The 22,745-nt window shown below is 43.5% G+C and overlaps 1 long non-coding RNA gene across 1 annotated transcript; it reads left to right on the top strand.

The window, feature by feature from the left end:
* Positions 1 to 2,605: 2,605 nt before the first annotated feature.
* On the top strand, positions 2,606 to 21,362 carry LOC143782859 (uncharacterized). Its single transcript, XR_013217060.1, has 3 exons — positions 2,606 to 2,656; positions 2,805 to 2,907; positions 20,424 to 21,362. It is a non-coding gene; the product is annotated as an uncharacterized LOC143782859 (long non-coding RNA).
* Positions 21,363 to 22,745: the final 1,383 nt, after the last annotated feature.

Here is a 22,745-nt window from a genome sequence, read left to right as displayed (position 1 = left end):
CAGGCCTCCTGGAACCACTGTTCTAGAATATGCTAACTCAACAGACACTCTAATCCATCTAGCTAGTGTGCTTCTAGAGGCTTTAAGAAGGCCTTTACTAGGGCCCCGGAAGGAAATGAAAAGTGGCTGACATCTTCTCTAGGCTCCTGTTGTCGAGATATATTTTATAGCCTTCTCCTGACAGCCAGAGTGTGGCACTGCTCTTCCTTAGGAACAGATATTGAATCTGTGGGATCAAACGGAGGTTTGGAACAGATATTGAATCTGTGGGATCAAACGGAGGTTTGGTTAGAGCCAAAAGCACTAGGTATTGGCCTTGATCTAAAGCTCGCCTTAATAAACCGATATCTGTCAATTATTTGCCAGGTCATTATATAAAGCACCCAGAGCCGATGCCTGGACCTTAAGAGCACTGCCTTTGTTCTAGCTCTTTCTGGAGGAATTCCAAATTGCCTTTGACCGGTATTCCATCGTCTACATTTGCCACTGAGCTTGTCAGAAGTTTTCTCCAGTTTCTGCCATACATTTTCGTCATTACTGCTTTCCTACTTTGCAGCATTGTCATCAAGTTTGGTGAGAACCCTTTATGTTCTAAAGCTTCCTCTCAAATTCCATGCTGTTAAGTTTGGACCTTGAAACAACTTTCGGGATCTCGTAAGACACATGACTAAGTGACTGACATCTTTATCCATGAAAACCAAGACCTCTTGGGCTAAAATGGAGCTATCGGAATTACTCTCTCTTGATCCTTCCCTGTTCTTCAGAAATGCTAGGATTAACATCACTGGCAGAAAGACGTAATCCAAACTGAAATACCACTTGAGCAGGAAGGCATCCACCATTTGTAGGCATCCTCGGGTCCAGCAAACAGAATTTTGCCACGTGCCTGTTTGCAAACAGATCTAGGTCCAGAAGAAATTGAACACTGATTCAGAGCCCACTACCCCACCCATTTTAGCTGGATGCAGCTCAAAAAGTCTGCTCTGCAATTTTCTACCCCCTTTATGTGCAGTGCTATTAAGAGTGAGAGGCTAGTCTCCATCATCTGAAAGATCTGATTGGACACAGTCATAAGGGGAACGAGGTCCAGATCTCTTATGGTTTATGTAAGCTATGGTTACCTTATTGTTGGACAAGATCCTCATGTATTAACCATGTATGGATGTAAGGAGCTTTTTTTTTTTTTTTTTTCCGAATCGGTCATCAGGATTTTGTTAAGTAAACTACAGGCATTTTCAGGTTGGTGCTGTAAAACTGGTTAAAAATGGTACCTGGGTTGACAAAATCAGTCTTGTGGTTGTTGTTAATCCTTGTTTTCAGTTAATCAGATTCTCGTTCTTCAGGGTGGGCCTGTAGGTTGGGTCTTTATTTGGTGCTCTCTGGCCTCATCTTCATTATTGTGGATTAAATGACACTGATCCTTCAGCGATTTAACTGCAATGTTTAAAATAGGAGGTATCATTTTAATCAATGTAATAGCGCCAACCTGACAGTGTCTGTAGTTTACTTAAAGCGAACCTGTCATCAGGATTTTGCGAAGTAATGTTTTACTGCCACAAGCTCCTTTTAGGTTGGAGGATCCTGACTTCCCTCATCCATCAACATTGGACTAGAAGATTTCACAGATGTGCCCCAGATCCTTGAGGGCTTCCTCCTGTAGAAATGACCCGTGATATATGATTTGTCCAAGGAATTTAACTGAACAGATTTTTTATTTTTCGTCTCCAACCACCAGACAAGAGACAGTAGTTGATGAGTGAGTTTCACCTTCCAACCGCCCCCTTTAATGCACACTTGTTTAACTGTCCCATTGCAACACTCAGGTGTGTATTTGGGCATATGACACTGATTGGTTGCAGGAGGTTAGAGTTCCTAACAACAACATTGCCTTTCTTAGAGTTGTGGGTTCTGTAGTGCTCGACTGATTGACCTACAATGAGGAAATTTGTTGAGGTAAAGTATCACCAATGCCTTTTTCTCCCATAGATGATCTATCATCTCTGCTACAATCTTTGTAAAAACTTGAAGGGCCATTGACAGCCTGAGGGTAAGGACCCGAAACTGAAAATTACGGATTTCTAATTTTATACTTGCAAATTGCCTCTTCTGAGAAAAAGAGGACTTAAACTCTACAGCGCCACCTATTGGAAGTAGCGATCCTACAAGTCACAATCAACCCTTTAACGAGTTGTGCAATATGACTTAGGATAAAAGCCAAATCAGTATCTCAATTCGCAGACACGGTGTTTCGGGCTGTTGGCCCTCGTCAGTGCGAAGCATGAGAACTGATTTGGCTAGGTGAGAGGCTCTGGACATGGGGTCTAAGGGGTATCGTTTCTCCTTATGGAGAGTGACATACCATCTCTGGCTTGTCAAGGTAAGGAGGCTTATTTGCCGTACAATGCTCCTCTGGGAATTTAAATATGCAAATTGCCTCTTCTGAGAAAAAGAGGACTTAAACTCTACAGCGCCACCTATTGGAAGTAGCGATCCTACAAGTCACAATCAACCCTTTAACGAGTTGTGCAATATGACTTAGGATAAAAGCCAAATCAGTTAATTATTTATTATTATTATTATTAATCAGTTATAATTTTATACTGAGAGCAACCTTAGGAACCTTTGGTGTTCGACGTGAATTGGGATGTTATATTACGTATCCTTCAAGTCCAAAACTACCATATAGCAACCTCGAAATAGAAGTTTTTTTGGCAGATCTTATAGACTCCATTTTGAATTATCTGACCTTCTGGAATTTGCTCAGCCTCTTCAGTTTATTATTGTCCTGAAATAAAGTACCCCAGCGCCGGAGCCGCAGCATGAAGACAAGAGGACGTCATCGTAAGAAGATGGGAGGCCCCGGTCCGCGACGCCCATTGGACAGGACTGCAGCGGGACCGCCCCTGGGTGAGTATAATCTAACCTCTCTCATCTTTCAGGATACATCGGGGGCTTATCTACAGCATTACAGAATGCTGTAGATAAGCCCCTGATGCTGGTGGGCTTAGCTCATCTTCAATTTTGGGGGTGACAGGTTCCCTTTAAATTAGGGAAGCTGTTTCTTGTCATCTGGTTTAATTCGCCATCAGGGCACACTTCCAGCCTGATGCGCCGTGGCGCCCGGCAGATGCACGTACTCATCGTGCCACTCCTGCAAGTGTCAGCACGTCAGCCGATTTTCCCCAAAAAAGCACTGATGTCACCAGACCCCCCTGGTGGCAGCGGTACTTTACCGCTACTCAGGCACCTGGGCAAGCCCTGGGTACATGCTAATATCAAAAGACTGACCATCACTTCCTAAACAGAAAACAGGTGTGTACAGGGACTTACTAAGAGTGACCTCCTCCATATATAACCAAATAAAGTCACACTGTAGCGCTATAGCATGAAATATGCATTGCATTACTGTTCTACAAAAATTGAAAATACTTAGCGCATAAACTGGCCAATTCATGTGTACCCGGCAGCCACGATAAGGCAATTCTTACATGAATTGGCCAATTTATGCGCTAAGTATTCTCAATTTTTCCTGTTTTCTAGAGCAGTAATGCAATTTATATTTCAAGTTTGCATGCTATAGCGTGCTACTTTATTTGTTAGTTATTTATGGAGATAGCTACTCTTAGTAAGCACCTGTACACACGTGTTTTTTGTTTAGGAAGTAACGGTCTGTCTTTTTATATTTGCATACATCGGCTTTCTGACTGAACATTCCATGTTCAGGCGCTTTTAATTACAGCAGGATTCTACCTTCCCATATAAATTTTGGCTTCAGCCTAAGATATGATTCACATTAGGCAGGTTCCCAGCAATAAGAATCACCTTATCGTGACTGCCGAGTACACATGAATTGGCCAGTTTATGAGCGAAGGTTTCTCCATTTTTCCAAATTTCTAGAGCAGTAATGCAATTCAAATTTCATATATTTTTATGCTTGCATGCTATAGCGCTACTTTATTTGTTGGGTATGTGTGCTCAGTCGCGTCGGCTTCTTTCTTCTGGAAAACTCCAGGATGTAGGGTCAAGAACAGGAAATCAACTGATGTGTGGAAGAGACTTTGTGCTTTTATCCTGTCGGCTTCCTTTCCTTGAAGGGAAGATCCCCTCTCTCCGTCGTGCTTTCATGGGTAACAGGCAAAAAAATTTGTACTGAGCAGCTTGTTACATATTTTTTAATCAATCCATGTAGATAATATATTATTAAACTTGTGTAAAGAGTGATTCCGTTAGTATTGCATTGGAGTACCGTGGTAGTTGGCACTCTGCCTCTTAATGTTTAATAGTCACCATTTAGAGCATCCACGTGCTGTATTCAACATAGGATTATAATATAATATTACTATAGGGAGGATTCTGCTTTTCTAGCACTTATAGGCTCTGTATATGGAGTCCACAAATTATTCTAGAAAAATCTGCGCTCCAGGATGCAAATAGCGCTCTGTCCTGCCCGAGTCTCGCTCTGCGGCTAAGCAGTACTCTACAGCCACAGATGGGGTATTTCCATGTTCAGCAGAACTTGTGAGACAGTGTGGTGCTGTTTTTACCCATCGCTCCTTGTGAAAATGTAAGATATGGGGCTAAAATACATTTTTGGTGGTAAAAAACAATGATTTTTTCTTCACTGCCCAATGGTATAGAACTCTGACACACCAGTGGTGTCAATATGCTCACTGCACCCCTAGATGAATTCACTGAGAGGTGTAGGTTGTAAAATTGGGTCACTTATGGGGGAATACTGGTCTGGCACCTCAGTGGCTCTGCCAATGTGACATGGCACCCTAAAAACAGTCCAGCTCAAGCTGAACTTCAATATGGCACCTCTTCTCTTCTGAGCTTTGCACTGTGCCTCCAAAGTAGTTTTCAACCACATATGGGGGATCGGTGTACTCAGAAGAAATTGCACAACACATTTTGGGGTCCTTTTTCTCCTGTTACCCTTGTGAAAATGCAAAATTTCGGGCTAAAAAAAAACCTTTTTGGTTGAAAAATTATTATTTTTTTTCTAAATTTTCACGGCTCAACAGTGTGTAGTGCTTCACAGATCTAGATAAATTCCCTGAGGGGTTTAGTTTCCAAGATGGTGTCATTTGTGGGGGGGTTTCCACTGTTTAAGCACATCAGGGACACTCCAAATGTGACACAATGTCCACTAATTATTCCAGCAAATTTTGCATTGAAAAAGTCAAAACGCTCATTCCCTTCAGAGCCCTGCCGTGCGCCCAATCAGTGTTTTTCCTCCCACATATGGAGTATCTGTGTGCTCAAGATAAATGGCACAACAAATTTCGGGGTCAATTTTCTCCTGTTACCCTTGTGAAAGTAAAAAAAAAAATTGGATCTAAAGGAAAGTTTATTTTATCCTTTCACATTTCATTAATACCTCTGAAGCACCTGAAGGGTTAATAGACTTCTTGAATGTGTTTAACCCCTTTCTGACATCTGACGTATTATCCCGTCGAGGTGGTATGGGCCCGTATGACCACCGACGGAATAGTACGTCATCACCGATCAGCTACGCTCACGGGGAAAGCGCGGCCAATCGGGGCTGGGTGTCAGCTATCGCAGCTGACATCCGGCACTATGTGCCAGGAGCGGTCACGGACCGCTCCTAGCACATTAACCCCCGGCACACTGCGATCAAACATGATCGCAGCATTCCCTGCGTGCTTCCCTGAGACCCTCAGGGCAGCACGATGTGATCGCGTTGCTCCGAGGGTCTCCTACCTCCTCTTCCCTGCATCCTCCTCCTCCTTCCTCCCCTCCCGGATCCAAAATGGCAGCGAGGAGCCTTCCGGGTCCTGCAGTGAGGTGGCTTGCAAGCGCCTGCTCAGAGCAGGCGCCAGCAAGCCTCCTGCAGTGCCTGTCAGATCGCTGTCAGCGATCTGACACTATAATGTGATGTCCCCCCTGGGGCAATTTTACAAAGTAAAAAAAATATATATTTACACGTGAAAAAAAAAAATATTCCAATAAATATATTTGTGTAAATAAAAGTACACATTTGATATCGCCGCGTCCGTAACGACCTGACCTATAAAACTGTCCCACTAGTTAACCCCTTCACTGATCACCGTTAAAAAAGAAAAAAAACGAGGCAAAAAACACTTTATCATACCGCCGAACAAAAAGTGGAATAACACACGATCAAAAAGGATATAAAAAAAACATAGTACCGCTGAAAACGTCATCTTATCCCGCAAAAAATGAGCCGCCGAACAGCGTCAGAGAAAAAATAAAAAAGTTATAGTCCTCAGAATAAAGCGATGCAAAATAATTATTTTTTATATAAAATAGATTTTATAGTATAAAAGCGCCAAAACATAAAAAAACATATAAATGAGGTATCGCTGTAATCGTACTGACCCCAAGAATAAAACTGCTTTATCAATTTTATCAAACGTGGAACGGTATAAAGGCCTCCCCCAAAAGAAATTCACGAATTGCTGTTTTTTGTTCATTCTGCCTCACACAAATCGGAATAAAAAGCGATAAAAAGTCACGTTCCCAAAAATGGTACCAATAAAGACGTCAACTCGTCCCGCAGAAAACAAGACCTCACATGACTCTGTGGACCAAAATATGAAAAAATTATAGCTCTCAAAATGTGGAGACGCAAAAACTATTTTTTGCAATAAAAAGTGTCTTTTAGTGTGTGACAGCTGCCAATCATAAAAATCCGCTAAAAAACCCGCTATAATAGTAAATCAAACCCCCCTCATCACCCCCTTAGGGAAAAATAATAAAATAAAAAAAATGTATTTATTTCCATTTTCCCATTAGGGCTACAGTTAGGGTTAGTGCTACAGTTAGGGTTGGGGCTAAAGTTAGGCTATGTGCACACGTTGCGGTTTTTACTGCGGATCCGCAGCGTTTTTGACGCTGCGAATCTGCAGCTGTTTTCCATGCGGTGTACAGTACCATGTTACCCTATGGAAAACAAAAACCGCTGTGCCCATGCTGCGGAAAAAAACGCGTAGAAACGCTGCGGTTTATTTTCCGCAGCATTTCAATTCTTTGTGCGGAATCCGCAGCGGTTTGACACCTGCTCCATATTAAAAAAACGCTGGTGTAAAACCGCAGTAGAATCCGCACAAAAACTGCGGAAAATCTGCAGGAAAAAAGCAGTGTTTTTGCCCTGCGGATTTATCAAAAACAGTGCGGAAAAATCCGCAGACCAGTCCGCAGCGTGGGCACATAGCCTTAAGGTTAGGGTTGGGGCTAAAGTTAGGGTTGGGGCTCCGGTTAGGGTTTGGATTACATTTACGGTTGGGATTAGGGTTAGGGGTGTGTTGGGGTTAGGGATGTGGTTGGGATTAGGGGTTAGGGGCATGTTCGGGTTAGGGGTGTGGTTAGGGTTATGGTTGGGATTAGGGGTGTGTTTGGGTTAGGGTTTCAGTTAGAATTGGGGGGTTTCCACTGTTTAGGCACATCAGGGCTCTCCAAACGCGACATGGCATCCGATCTCAATTTCAGCCAATTCTGCGTTGAAAAAGTAAAACAGTGCTCCTTCCCTTCCGAGCTCTCCCGTGTGCCAAAACAAGGGTTTACCCCAACATATGGGGTATCGGCGTAATCTGGACAAATTGGACAACTTTTGGGGTCCAATTTCTCTGGTTACCCTTGGTAAAATAAAAATTTGGGGGGCTAAAAAAATCATTTTTGTGGAAAAAAATGATTTTTTTCATGGCTCTGCGTTATAAATTGTAGTAACACTTGGGGGTTCAAAGTTCTCACAACACATCTAGATAAGTTCCTTAGGGGATCTACTTTCCAATATGGGGTCGCTTGTGGGGGGTTTCCATTGTTTAGGTACATCAGGGGCTCCGCAAACGCAATGTGACGCCTGCAGACCATTCCATCTAAGTCTGCATTCCAAACGGCTCTCCTTCCCTTCCAAGTTCTGCCATGCGCCCAAACAGTTTTCTCCCACATATGGGGTGTCAGCGTACTCAGGATTAATTGGACCCCAAATGTTGTTGTCAAATTTGTCCTGTTACCCTTGGGAAAATACAAAACTGGGGGCTAAAAAGTCATTTTTGTGGGAAAAAAATGATTTTTTTTATTTTCACGGCTCGGCATTATAAACTGTAGTGAAACACTTGGGGTTTCAAAGTGCTCACCACACATCTAGATAAGTTCCTTAGGGGGTCTACTTTCCAAAATGGTGTCACTTGTGGGGGGTTTCAATGTTTAGGCACATCAGGGGCTCTCCAAACGCGATATGGTGTCCCATCTCAATTTCAGTCAATTCTGCATTGGAAAGTCAAACGGCGCTCCTTCCCTTCCGAGCTCTGCCATGCACACAAACAGTGGTTTACCCCCACATATGGGGTATCAGCGTACTCAGGACAAAGTGTACAACAACTTTTGGGGTCCAATTTCTTCTGTTACCCTTGGGAAAATAAAAAATTTGGGGGTGAAAATATAATTTTTGTGAAAAAATATGATTTTTTTATTTTTACAGCTCTACATTATAAACTTCTGTGAAGCACTTGGTGGGTTAAAGTGCTCACCACACATCTAGATAAGTTCCTTAGGGGGTCTACTTTCCAAAATGGTGTCACTTGTGGGGGGTTTCAATGTTGAGGTACATCAGGGGCTCTCCAAAAGCGACATGGCGTCCCATCTCAATTCCAGTCAATTTTGCATTGAAAAGTCAAATGGCGCTCCTTCCCTTCTGAGCTCTGCCATGCGCCCAAACAGTGGTTTACCCCCACATATGGGGTATCAGCATACTCAGAACAAATTGTACAACACATTTTGGGGTCCAATTTCTCCTGTTACTCTTGGTAAAATAAAACAAATTGGAGCTAAAGTAAATTTTTTATGAAAAAAAGTTAAATGTTCATTTTTTTTTAAACATTTAGAAAATTCCTGTGAAACGTCTGAAGGGTTAATAAACTTATTGAATATGGTTTTGAGCACCTTGAGGGGTGCAGTTTTTAGAATGGTGTCACACTTGGGTATTTTCTATCATATAGACCCCTCAAAGTAACTTCAAATGTGATGTGGTCCCTAAAAAAAAAAAAAATGGTGTTGTAAAAATGAGAAATTTCTGGTCAACTTACCCTTATAACTCCCTAATAAAAAAAAATTTTGGTTCCAAAATTGTGCTGATGTAAAGTAGATATGTGGGAAATGTTACTTATCAAGTATTTTGTGTGACATAACTGTGATTTAAGGGCATAAAAATTCAAAGTTGGAAAATTGTGAAATTTTCGCCAAATTTCCATTTTTTTCACAAATAAACGCAGGTAATATCAAACATTTTTTACCACTATCATGAAGTACAATATGTCACGAGAAAGTGTCAAAATCACTGGGATCCTTTGAAGCGTTCCAGAGTTATAACCTCAAAGGGACAGTGGTCAGAATTGTAAAAATTGGCCCGGTCGTTAACGTGCAAACCACCCTTGGGGATAAAGGGGTTAAGCACCTTGAGGGGTGCATTTTTTTAGAATGGGTATTTTCTGTCATATAGATCCCTTAGTCACTTCAAATGTAATGTGGTACCTAAAAAAAATTGTGCCAATGTAAGAATTGGGAAATGTTATCAATCTTATATGTCCAAAAAAACAATAGATATGTGGCACTTCAAACTTCATAGATGAACTGAGTCAGATGGGGGCAGCCCCATTTGACAAAATGATTCCAAACAGCTTAACCCCTTAACGACCAGAGGTATTTTTGGTTTTGCATTTTCATTTTTTGCTCCCCTTCTTCCCAGAGACATAACTTATTTTTCCATCAATATGGCCATGTGAGGGCTTGTTTATTGCGGCATGAGTTGTACTTTTGAACGACACCATTGGTTTTACCATGTCGTGTACTCGAAAACAGGAAAAAAATTCCAAGTGCTGTGAATTTGCAAAAAAAAATGCAATCCTACGGTTTTTTTTTTTTACCATGTTCACTAAATGCTAAAACTGACCTGCCATGATTCTCCAGGTCATTACGAGTTCATAGACACCAAACATATCTAGGTACTTTAAGTAATGTAAAAAAATTCCAAAGTTTGTTAAAAAGAAAAAAAAGTGCTATTTTCGTGATCTTGGGTTGGGTGAGAGCTTATTTTTTGCAGGCCGAGCTGACGCTAATGATTGTAATGTTACAATTTTGGTGCAGATACGATCTTTTGATCGCCCGTTATTGCATTTTAATGCAATGTTACAGCTAACAAAAAAAACAAAACTCTGGCGTTTTTACTTTTTCTTGTTATGCTATTTAACGATCTGGTTAATTTTTTTATATTGATAGATCAGGCGACTTTGAACGTGATGATACCAATTGTGTATGTTTGATTTTTTTTTCATGTTTTAGCACTAGAGTGCAACTTTGTTATGGATAAAGATGACTACTCTTAGTTCGCACCTATACACACCAGTTTTCTGATTTAGACATGCAAGTCAGTCTTTTGTTATTTGTATATTGGCAATCTAATTGAGCACTCCGCCCTCTAGTCTGTGACAGTTTTAATTGCAGCAGGATCTTACCTACCAATACCAATCATTTAAGCATGCCATCATACATCCATTACTTAAAAAACCCTCCCTCGACCAAAACTGTGCCGCTAATTATAGACCTGTCTCTAATCTTCCCTTCATCTCTAAACTCCTCGAACGCCTGGTCCACTCCCGTCTTACCCGCTATCTCTCAGATAACTCTCTTCTCGACCCTCTACAATCCGGTTTCCGCTCTTTACACTCTACTGAAACTGCCCTCACTAAAGTCTCTAATGACCTACTAACAGCTAAATCTAATGGTCACTACTCCATGCTAATTCTCTTGGATCTCTCCGCAGCATTCAACACTGTGGACCATCAGCTCCTCCTCACTATGCTCCGCTCCATCGGCCTCAAGGACACTGTTCTCTCCTGGTTCTCCTCCTATCTCTCTGACCGATCCTTCACTGTATCTTTTGCTGGTTCCTCCTCCTCTCACCTTCCCCTTACTGTTGGGGTTCCTCAAGGATCAGTCCTAGGCCCCCTCCTCTTCTCTTTGTATACTGCCCCTATTGGACAAACAATCAGTAGATTTGGTTTCCAGTACCATCTCTATGCTGACGACACCCAATTATACACCTCTTCTCCTGTTATCACGCCGACCTTTTTAGAAAACACCAGTGATTGTCTTACCGCTGTCTCTAACATCATGTCCTCCCTCTATCTGAAACTGAACCTGTCAAAAACTGAACTCCTCGTGTTCTCTCCCTCTACTAACCTACCTTTGCCTGACATTGCCATCTCCATGTGCGGTTCCACCATTACTCCAAAGTAACATGCCCGCTGCCTTGGGGTCATCCTTGATTCCGAGCTTTCATTCACCCCCCACATCCGATCACTGGTTCGCTCTTCTTATCTGCATCTCAAAAACATTTCTAGAATTCGCCCTTTTCTTACTTTCGACTCTGCAAAAACTCTTACTGTTTCACTTATTCATTCTCGTCTGGACTATTGTAACTCTCTACTAATCGGCCTCCCTCTTACCAAACTCTCCCCGCTCCAATCTGTCCTGAATGCTGCTGCCAGGATCATATTCCTCACCAACCGTTACACCGATGCCTCTACCTTGTGCCAGTCATTACACTGGCTACCCATCCACTCCAGAATCCAGTAGAAAACTACTACCCTCATCCACAAAGCACTCCATGGCTCAGCACCACCCTACATCTCCTTTCTGGTCTCAGTCTACCACCCTACCCGTGCCCTCCGCTCTGCTAATGACCTGAGGTTAGCATCCTCAATCAGAACCTCCCACTCCCGTCTCCAAGACTTTACACGTGCTGCGCCGATTCTCTGGAATGCGCTACCCAGGTTAATACGATTAATCCCCACAGTTTTAAGCGTGCCCTAAAAACTCATTTGTTCAGATTGGCCTACCGCCTCAACGCATTAACCTAACTATCCCTGTGTGGCCTATTAATTAAAAAAAAAAAAAAATCAGGTTCCTCGCATCATATTCTCATACACTTTATGCAGTTAATAGCCTCTGTCTGTACTGCTACATACTTAGGCTGTTAACTGGTTCATGCAGCTTTACATGAACACCCGAGCCTTACACTATGGCTGGTCCGAACAACGAAAGCATTAAGCTACTTACGGGTAGCGGCATTTTTCGGAGGCCCATGACAGCACCACGAGAGAGGGGATCCGCCCCTTTAGGAACAGGAAACCCGCAGATACAAAAGGGCGGCACCTCTCCCATGCATCAGTTGGATTACAGAGCCTGAGAGGACTAACCGCAGTTAATGACAAGCAAACACAAAATTGCATACAATTAAACACAATGACTTTTAATAAAGTAATACACGTGCGAAGATAACATTCCTTCTTTAAATTATTTGGTTGATTATAAACCCAGGATGTGCAACCCCACGTGAAAAGGGAGGGAACTAAGGGTGCTGTCATGGGCCTCCGAAAAATGCCGCTACCCGTAAGTAGCTTAATGCTTTATTCGGACTCCCATGACAGCACCACGAGAGATTTACAGAGATGTAAGCCATTTTTAGGGAGGGACCACAGCCTGTAACACCCTTAACCCGAAGGTGAGATCTGAGGAGAACCCCAAGTCTAACCTATAGTGCTTAAAGAAGGTAGAAGGGGATGACCATGTGGCCGCCTTACATATCTGGTCGACCGACACTCCAGACCTCTCTGCCCAGGATGACGCCATGGCTCGGGTGGAATGTGCCCTCAGATTCTGCGGAGCTGGCCCCCCACCTGTCGTGTAAGCAAGAGAGATAGCCTCCCTAATCCATTTCGCTAATATGTATTTAGATGCTCTAGCCCCTTTCCTTGGACCTTGGTAGGACAGGAATAGTGCATTATCCTTCTTCCAATCATTAGTGACCGAGATATATTGAAGAAGGCATCTCCTGACATCTAAGGTATGGAGCTCACTTTCTTTAGGGTTAGAAGGATTAGGGATAAACGAAGGTAAAACTATCTCCTGCGATCTGTGAAACTGGGATACTACTTTTGGTAAGTAGGCTGGGTCCGGTCTAAGGATAACTCTATCCTGAAGAAATTCTGTATACGGGGGATTTCTAGAGAGCGCCTGGATGTCTCCTATTCTGCGAGCTGATGTTATAGCTATTAGGAAAGCTGTTTTAAGAGACAACATCCTGACTGAGGCTTCATTCAACGGCTCAAAAGGGGGCTTTGTCAAAGAAGAAAGGACCAGATTTAAATCCCATGGTACCATTTTGTTTCTATACAGTGGTCTAATTCTACCGACCGCCTTAATGAACCTCGACACCCAGTAGTTACCCGCAATATTACATGAGAACAGGGCTCCAAGCGCTGAAACTTGTACCCTTAATGTGCTTGTGGAGAGTTTTAACTCTAACCCTCTTTGCAAAAATTCCAATATTTGACGTATTGGTACACCATCATTAATATTAAATTTTGAGGAAGTTAAGAACTTTCTCCAGGTTCTGGAGTAGATTCTTGTTGTTATCGGCTTTCTACTTCTTAAAAGGGTATCGACTAATTTAGGAGAGAAGCCTTTATTTTCTAACAATGACCGCTCAAAATCCAAGCCGTCAAATGAAGTCCCTTTACTTGTGGATGGAGTATCGGCCCCTGGGAAAGCAAATTTGGGATGTCTGGGAGTACCCAGGGATCGCCCACTGACATCGTCCTGAGCCATGAAAACCAGGTTCTCCTGGGCCAAAAGGGAGCAATCAGAATGAGTCTCGCCCGATCTTCTCTGACTTTCCTCACCACTAGAGGTAGTAGGTTCAGTGGCGGGAAGGCGTAGGCCAGAGAAAAATTCCATTTCATGAGGAATGCGTCCACTGCCAGTGGATTTTCCCTGGGATTTAAGGAACAAAAGCTTTTTACTTTTTTGTTCTCCCTTGTGGCGAATAGGTCCACCACCGGTTGACCCCACAAGCGGACAATCTGTTTGAAGATGTCTCCATTTAGAGACCATTCTCCTTGCTTTAGGACATTGCGGCTGAGAAAGTCCGCTTTTATGTTGTCTTTTCCTGTGATGTGCAGAGCAGTCAAAGATTGTAAATTCTCTTCTGCCACCCGGAGGAGACGATCTGTGATCTGCATCAGAGCCTCGGAGCGTGTCCCTCCTTGATGATTTATATAGGAGACTGCCACCCGGTTGTCTGAGAGGATCCTGACGTGGTGGCCCTGCAGATACATGAGGAGGTTTTTAACCGACAACTCGATTGCTAATAATTCTCTCTGATTGGAAGAGGACGTTGAGTATGGTTCCCATTGGCCTTGTACTACAACGTCATTCATGTGAGCCCCCCAACCTGAGGAGCTGGCATCCGTAGTCACAACCCGGGACACATCTATCATCCAGGGAACGCCTGCTGACAAATTATCCCTATCCAGCCACCAACTTAGGGATTTGAGAGTCGCTGGTTCAAGCGTTATTTTTTCTTCTAATACACCCCTCAAGATCCTATCCTTAACCAAAATCTCTTTTTGGAGGGATCTAGTGTGAAAGTGTGCCCACCTTACCGCTGGAATGCACGATGTGAGGGACCCCAACAGGGACATAGCTTGCCGCAGGGTCATAGAGGGTGTATTAACTGCTTTTAGAACCTGATGCTGAATCTGAGTTAATTTATTTTCTGGAAGATAACACTGTTGTGTAGTTGAATCTAGTAATAAGCCCAGAAACTTCTGAATTTTTTGAGGCTGTAACCGAGATTTTTCAAAATTAATTATCCAGCCCAGGCGTTCCAACTTAACTCTAGTTAGCTCTAGTTGGGACAAACAGTGTTCTACAGAGTTACCTACTATGAGGAAATCATCAAGGTATGGGACAATAAGGACATTAGATTCTCGCAAGTGAGCCATCACCTCCGCCACTATTTTTGTGAATACTCTAGGGGCTGATGTTATACCGAAAGGAAGAGCTCTGTACTGAAAATGATAAACAACTCCTCCCATTAATACTGCTACCCTCAAGAACTGCTGGAAATCCACATGAATAGGTACGTGGTAATAGGCATCCTTTAAATCGACTACCACCATAAAGCAGTTTTTGAACAGTATCTTTATTGTTGAGCTGATGGACTCCATTTTAAAGGTATGCTTAACCAAATAACTGTTAAGATGTCTGAGATTTATGATGGTTCTATACGTGTTGTCGGGCTTCTGAATAAGAAACAAGGGAGAATAGAACCCTTTCCCTCTATCAGCCTCTGGAACCTGTGTAAGGACATTTTTTGAACAGAGAGACCACACCTCTTCTTCCAGAGCAGATTGCTCTAGAGGATTAGAACGCAATGGACTTAACATAAACTTATCCCGTGGGGTATGGCAGAACTCAAGAGTAAGACCCCGAGAAATAGTATCTTGCACCCAAATACTATTCGTGATCTTTTACCATTCTGAACCAAAATGTAAAAGTCTACCCCCCACCGGGGCTCCTAGTCATTTGTCCTCCTTCTTCCTTTCTTTTGAGGAACGACGGAACATATATCCCGTACCTCGTCTACGTCTGTCATCCCACCTAGACCGATCCCTTGAAGGTGAAAAGGTACGCTTCCCTCCGCGACCGAACCTTCTTTTATTAAAGGGACGACGGTAGGACCCCAGCAGATTGGGGAACTTCTTTTTGTCATCTCCCGCCTTCTCTAGGAGTTCGTCTAAGGTGGGCCCGAATAGGTATTCCCCTTTACAAGGGATGATGCAGAGTTTTGACCTTGATTGTATATCGCCTGGCCAACATTTCAGCCAAAGAGCCCTCCTGGCCGCGTTCGAGAGACCTGCTGCTCTAGCCGCCATTTTGACAGAGTCAATAGATGCATCTGATAAGAAAGCAGCCGCTTCTTGGATCAGTGGTAAGGCAGACAAAATAGAATCCCTTGATGCACCTTCTTTTAACTGAGTCTCTAACTGTTCCAACCAGACCATCATTGATCTGGCTGTACAGGTTGAAGCCACCGCAGGCCTTAAAGAGCCGGCCGCCATCTCCCAGGTACTTTTTAGAAAGGTGTCCGCTTTTCTATCAAGGGGGTCCTTAAGGGTCCCCATGTCCTCAAAAGGGAGAGAGGCTCGTTTTGCCACTTTGGCTATTGCCGCATCCAACTTAGGGGCTTTTTCCCAGTTGGTGACTGCAGGATCATCGAATGGATATCTGCGCTTCTGCGCTGGAGGTAAGGAACCCTTTCTTTCGGGTTTTTTCCACTCTTTATTGATGAGATCCTGGATTTTTTCATTGAGCGGGAAGACTCTCCGTTTTTTCTGCTCCAACCCACTGAACATAATTTCCTCCTTGGAAAGCTGGGGTCTCGGTTCCGTTATGCCCATCGTTCCTCTGACTGCCTTAACCAGCTTATCCACTCGTTCAAGGGGTAGACAGAAGCGGGCGGTGTCCTCATCCGAGGAAGAGGAAGATGCAGCTGAACCGGAAAAAACTTCCTCCTTATCCTCTTCCACTGAAGAATCGGAGAGTAACGGAGCTTTGGACTTAGAGCTTCCTTGAGAAAGACCCTTTAAGGATTGTCTGACCTCCAATCTGATCATCTCCTTCAAGCTGGTGGTCATAGTAAGGGATTCCTCCGCTACCTGAGGGGGGTAAGTAAAGCAATCTAATCCCTGTAGATATAATGCTCTCCCCCTCACCTGAGACCTCACCGTCTGCTGGATACAGGGGCCACATAACTTTTTAGGGCACGAATCAGGTAGGGGAACCCCGCAGATGCCACACTCTCTGTGTTTCGCCTTCCCGGCACATTTCTTCCCCTATAATGGAACATATGAGGGGAATCATGTCACTGGGTGAACTTTCACGAAGATCACTTACCAGTGCTGCCCAAAGAAAAAGTACCGGAATACGAGGGGGATTTCCACTGGCTGATGCTCCAGACCCCTGTCTGGAGGTGCTTTTGTGGCCAGACTCACTACTCCTCCTGTCGCGATCCTTCCCTTTAGGCTTCTGAGACACCTCTTGCAGCAACTGCACGTGCTCGTCCTCCATCTTCACCATATGGGGCCAGAAGCAAGGGATCACGATCCGGAGTTCCTTTTATAACCCCTCCTCCGGTCAGCAGCTGTGCCTAGCGCTCCCCTGATTATTTCTTTCGGCCTCCCCCTGGTGCAGGCGGTAAGCCCTGGGGCTCAGAACGCCGGCGACGCTATTACCGGTGGGCGCCGCCATCTTGGATTCACTGCGCATGCGCAGGACCCCGGAAACCCGGAAGTGACCGCCGACTCCTCCCCCGGCGTCACCCGGGCTCCCAGCGCTTCAGTATCGGCGCACAGAGCGGCGAGGACGCCGGACAGAGCCGCAGCACCCCCGGATGGCGCCCCCGAGCACCGCCGCATACCTGAGACCCCAGCCACCACAGAAGGAGGAGACCCAGGGGACATACTCACCCGGCGCTGGCCCGGAGACAGGACACCACCGGTGGCTGCTCCCTGCTGGAATGTCGCCACATGCAGCCCTGCCAGGACCATTGCGACATCTACCAGGAACCCCGCACCGGCCGAGGTAGGAGACCCCCTCGCTACCGGAGTCGGCCGGCCGGCCTGGGATCCTTTTGTGAAATCTGCAGGATCCCGTCCCGTTAGGAACAGGAAACCAACTGATGCATGGGAGAGGTGCCGCCCTTTTGTATCTGCGGGTTTCCTGTTCCTAAAGGGGCGGATCCCCTCTCTCGTGGTGCTGTCATGGGAGTCCGAATAAAGCAATTGTTACCATCCACCTCTCGTGTCTCCCCTTTTCCTCATAGTTTAAGCTTGCGAGCAGGGCCCTCATTCCTCCTGGTATCTATTTTGAACTGTGATTTCTGTTATGCTGTAATGTATATTGTCTGTACAAGTCCCCTCTATATAGTGCCAACATATTCCGCAGCGCTTTACAGATTATAAATAAAAAAATATTAATATTACCAATAAATTCAGGCTTTAGCCTAAAAGGAGGTGTTCACAGTATATAGGTTTCCAAGAAAACCAGACATCGCCTTGTCGTTGGCTGTTGGGCATGCATAAACTGGCCAAATTATGTGTTAACAATCTCCATTTTTTTCTTACTATCTAAAGCAGTAATACTATTCATATTTACTTGCTTTAGCACTACAGAGTGCAACTTTGTTATGAATAAGAGATGGCTACTAGTGATGAGCGAGTATACTCGTTACTCGAGATTTCCTGAGTATTTGGATATGCTCGGACATTTAGTTTCTGTCTCCATGGCTGCATGATTTGTGGCTGCTCAGGCTGTCTAGCAGCCTCAAATCATGCAGCTATGGTGACAGAAACTAAATGTCCGAGCATATCCAAATATTTGTAGAACACCCGAGCATGCTCAGGAAATCTCGAGTAACGAGTATACTCGCTCATCACTAATGGCTGCTCTTAGTTCGTACCTGTACACACCAGTTTTCTGATTTGGAAGTGCCAGTCAGTCTTTTGTTATAAACACTTTATAGAGGTACATGAAGGCAGTATAGAAGCACTTCTATACTATGGTGTTGAACGAGTAATATGTATCCAGAAAGAGGCGGAGACTGGAAGAAAAAGTTATCTTTAAGGGAAATGTTCCGGATCCTTAAAATGAATACCAAACAGCCCAGTGGCTTGAATTTTTGTATTGACAATATTTGCATTAAAAATGTAAAATTTATGAAATATACTTGTATATAATGTTTTTGATATACAGCTCTGGCAAAAATTAAGAGACCGCTGCAAAATTTTCAGTTTGTCTGATTTTTCTCTTAATAGGTATATATTTGAGTAAAATGTAAATTGCTGTTGGATTCTATAAACTACTGACAACATGTCTCTGAATTTCCAAGCACTAAATTTTGTATTTATTTTCAGAAAATGAGAAATGGTCAAAATAACAAAAAAAAATTTGTTTTCAGACCTCAAATAATACTAAGGAAACAAGTCCATAATCAACCATAATCGTTTTAACTCAGGAAGAGTTCAGAAACAAATATTTTGTGGAATAACCAGGATTTTTTATCACAGCTTTCATGCGTCTTGGCATGCTTTCCACCAGTCTTTCACACTGCTTCTGGCGCAAAAATATAAGCAGTTCTTCTTTGTTTGATGGCTTGTGACTATCCATCATCCTCTTGGTTACATTCCAGTGGTTTTCAATGGGGTTCAGGTCTGGAGATTGGGCTGCTCATGACAGGGATTTGATGTGGCGGTCCTTCATCCACACATTGATTGACCTAGATGTGTGACATGGCACATGGTCCTGCTGGAAAAACCAGTCCTCAGAGTTGGGGAACATTGCCTGAGCAGAAGTAATCAACTGTTTTTCCAGGATAACCTTGTATGCGGGCTTGATTCATACGTCCTTTGCACAAATTAACCTGCCCAATTCCAGCCTTGCTGAAGCATTCGATCATCACCGATCCTCCACCAAATTTCACAGTGGGTGCAAGACACTGTGGCTTGTACGCCTCTCCAGGTCTCCGTCTAAGCATTAGACAACCAGGTGTTCAGCAAAGCTGAAAATTAGACTCAGAAGATTACCTTACTCCAGTCCTCTATGGCCCAATCTTTATGGTCTTGAGCTCTCCTTTCTTATTATTGATGAAAGGCTTTTTTCTAGCTTTATATGACTTGAGTCCTGCCTCTAGGAGCCTGTTACGAACTGCTCTTGCCATGCACTTCACCCCAGCTGCCATTTGCCATTCCTTTTGTAGGTCTCTTGATGTCATTCTGCGGTTGCTGAGTGACATTTGAATAAGATGACGTAATCCCGGTCACTGGAGAGTCGTTTTCACCATCTGCCAGTCTGTAGCTTTGTTGTCCCCAATGTCTGGTGCTTGACCTTGTTGTAATGGACAGCCGTCTTAAAAATTTTAAGGATGGAGGCAACATGACGCTCACTGTGTCCCTCTGCTAGTAAAGCCAGAATTGAGCCCTTCTTTTCTTAACTCAAGACTTTTCTTTTAACTCCTTTGGCATGGTTAAAAGTTATTTTTTCATTCCTATTACTTCTGGGATATTACTAGCACTTGTTTTGTTATCCAGCTTGTCCTATTGCAAGAGGATTGTGAACCCCACAGCAGTGTTTTTATACTTTCCCTCGTTAAATAAGATTTAGTTCAGGTGATCACCTAATCAGAAGCACGTTAAGTAGAATGAGGTGTACTCTGGTTGGAATTCAACTGACACTGGAATGAAATGGCTGTCAGACATGTAGAAAAGCTGATTTTTATAAAACTGTGCAGTGGTCTCTTAATTTTTGCTAGAGCTGTACATAATAGGAATTGTATTCTGATTGGTTTTCAATGGTTTTAAATAGATTCTGATGAGACTCTGGTTATATCTCTATAACTAAGGGTGTATTCTAACACCAGAAACGCGTCAGATGCATTGATACACCATCAGATGCATTGATACACCATCAGAAACTTCTTACTGTATACCGAATAATTTTTACATATTTATAAAGTAGTGGATCTGCTTTTTCCTGCACAGCGGACACCACACTGACCCAATAATAACCTGTTGTGTGGGGGAATGAAAGCATGGGAAACAAACCGCATCAGTACCTGTCTGGTCCAATTTGTGCCCCAGCCAAGTGTAAGTAAATCGAAAACAGCTCCTGCACCCTTTCACCAGGCAGGCGAACTCACTAGTCACGACCTCGGAAGTGACTATGCTTTTTGGATATTGCCATCTGAACCAGGCTTTTGCATGTGAGGAAGGACGATGCTACTCTGATGGTAAAAATGGACACAGACTTAAAAAAAAACAAAAAAAAACAAAACACTTTATTGCTCTGTTTGTACTAAAAAGAAAAAACATCCATGATAAAACTACTGACATTGACTAGTCAAGCGTTTTTCTGCCAAATACTTGGTCAATTTGTGATAAACAATGACAAGTATTTTATATTGACCCCTTTGTCTTTGAAGAAAATCTAAATTAAAATCCCTTTGGAGAAAAATAAACTACGTATCTGTGTATTCATGTTACTGCCATATAGTAAGACTCTGCACCAAAGGAAGAAAGCCTTGGAATAATTTGATTGCCAAGTCCTAGGAATTACAGTGGAAAAATTAGGCTCCACTTTACAAGACAGCCTAGATGAAGACAGCACTGGAGTGAGATGTGCACCTTTAACTCCTTAAAGAGGTTATCCAAGACTTAATATTTCTGCTGATTGGGCAAAGAACCGTTGCTAACTACCTGCCTTTTCTGCCCAGCCCCAATCTCTGCTGGTTCAGAGCAGTCATTGGACCACTCCTGCTGGCGATTCTCTGGCTTCTGATGAAGTCACATCGACAGAGCAGCTTCTTCTCTTTCACTCTGCTCTGTTGACAGGGCATCTCTGCAGATGTAATACCCATTGACAGCCACACACTGCCTTAATGTTTGAGTCAATGTATATATATATTAAGGCAAATAGCGTTCAAAAACTTGTACATGCAGTTGCGGAAACCAAATAAACCAGCAATTCTGGAGTTTCCTTTTTTTTTTTTTTTCCAATTCATTTTTGATAGATCGGAGTTCTATGGATATGGTGATACCATGCGTAATTTTCTTTTTTTTTAGTTTTTAGGGGACTTGAACCTCAGATTGTCTGATTGCTTGCACCATGTACAACAGTACTTCAGTTTGCTGTATACAGCCCAAATTATGGACATTCACTTGCGTTCATAGGTGTACTGTCATGACAGCTGGGGCTTGCTAAAGACCACCATGCCTGTCATGGGAACCCATCGGCACGTTGCAGGGGCAAAAAATGGACAGTTAAAACAGTATGCCGCTGTCAGATTGACATTTAACAGATTAACAACCGAATGTGGAGTGCCACTCCACTTGTGGCTGGTAAGAGGCCGATCATGGCTGAAGAGTAGTTATGAGCGAGTATACTCATTGCTCGGTTGGTCTCCGAGTATTTGTGACTGCTCGGAGATTTATTTTTCCATGGCGCAGCTGGATGATTTACAGCTACTAGCCAGCTTGATTACATGTGGGGATTCCCTAGCAACCCCCACATGTACTTAGGCTGGCTAGCAGCCGTAAATCATCCAGTTGCGGCAAGGAAAACAATCTCCGAGCAGTCATAAATACTCGAAGACCACCCGAGCATGCTTGGGAAAACCCGAGCAACGAGTACACTCGCTCATCCCTACTGAAGAGGAGTCATGATCTGCCAGGAGTGGAGTTTGCTTTACACAAGTACATCTCTCAACTTTTATACACCTTGTGGTATAAAATATGAATTTTTGGGGCGCACTAGGCCACAGTTGGAAAATCTGTTTGGCCTTGGCGCAAAATTTTTGTGTAACTTTTAGTTGAGCAAAAGCAAAAAATGTTGTAATTTTTCAAATAGGTTTAGGATACAATTATGGCAAAAAAATCCTATAGAAATTGGGCCCTTCTATTCCAAAGCGATGTGGTTTTGGCTCTGGACTAGTGCCTTCATCATCCCATCAATCTGAGCTTTTCACATCCTTTTTTCACAGAGTTGTGCCTGGCATTTGCACATTTCTACTAGGTGAACATATTTGTTATCTTCCACTGCTCATCCCAGTGATCTCTGCACAAGCAGCGCTGTTCTCCTACATTACGACATGATCCATGCCATTTTTGGCTACGTTCACATTTGCGTTGTGCGCCGCAGCGTCGGCGACACAACGCAAACAAAAACGCAGCAAAACGCATGCACAACGCTGCGTTTTGCGCCGCATGCGTCCTTTTTTTGATTGATTTTGGACGCAGCAAAAATGCAACTTGCTGCGTCCTCTGCGCCCGGACGCGTGCACCGCAATGACGCATGCGGCGCAAAAC

Source organism: Ranitomeya variabilis, chromosome 6, assembly GCF_051348905.1.
Source record: "Ranitomeya variabilis isolate aRanVar5 chromosome 6, aRanVar5.hap1, whole genome shotgun sequence".
NCBI lineage: Eukaryota > Metazoa > Chordata > Amphibia > Anura > Dendrobatidae > Ranitomeya > Ranitomeya variabilis.
Note: the sequence above shows the minus strand (reverse complement) of the source record. Positions and strands in the feature narration are given on the sequence as shown.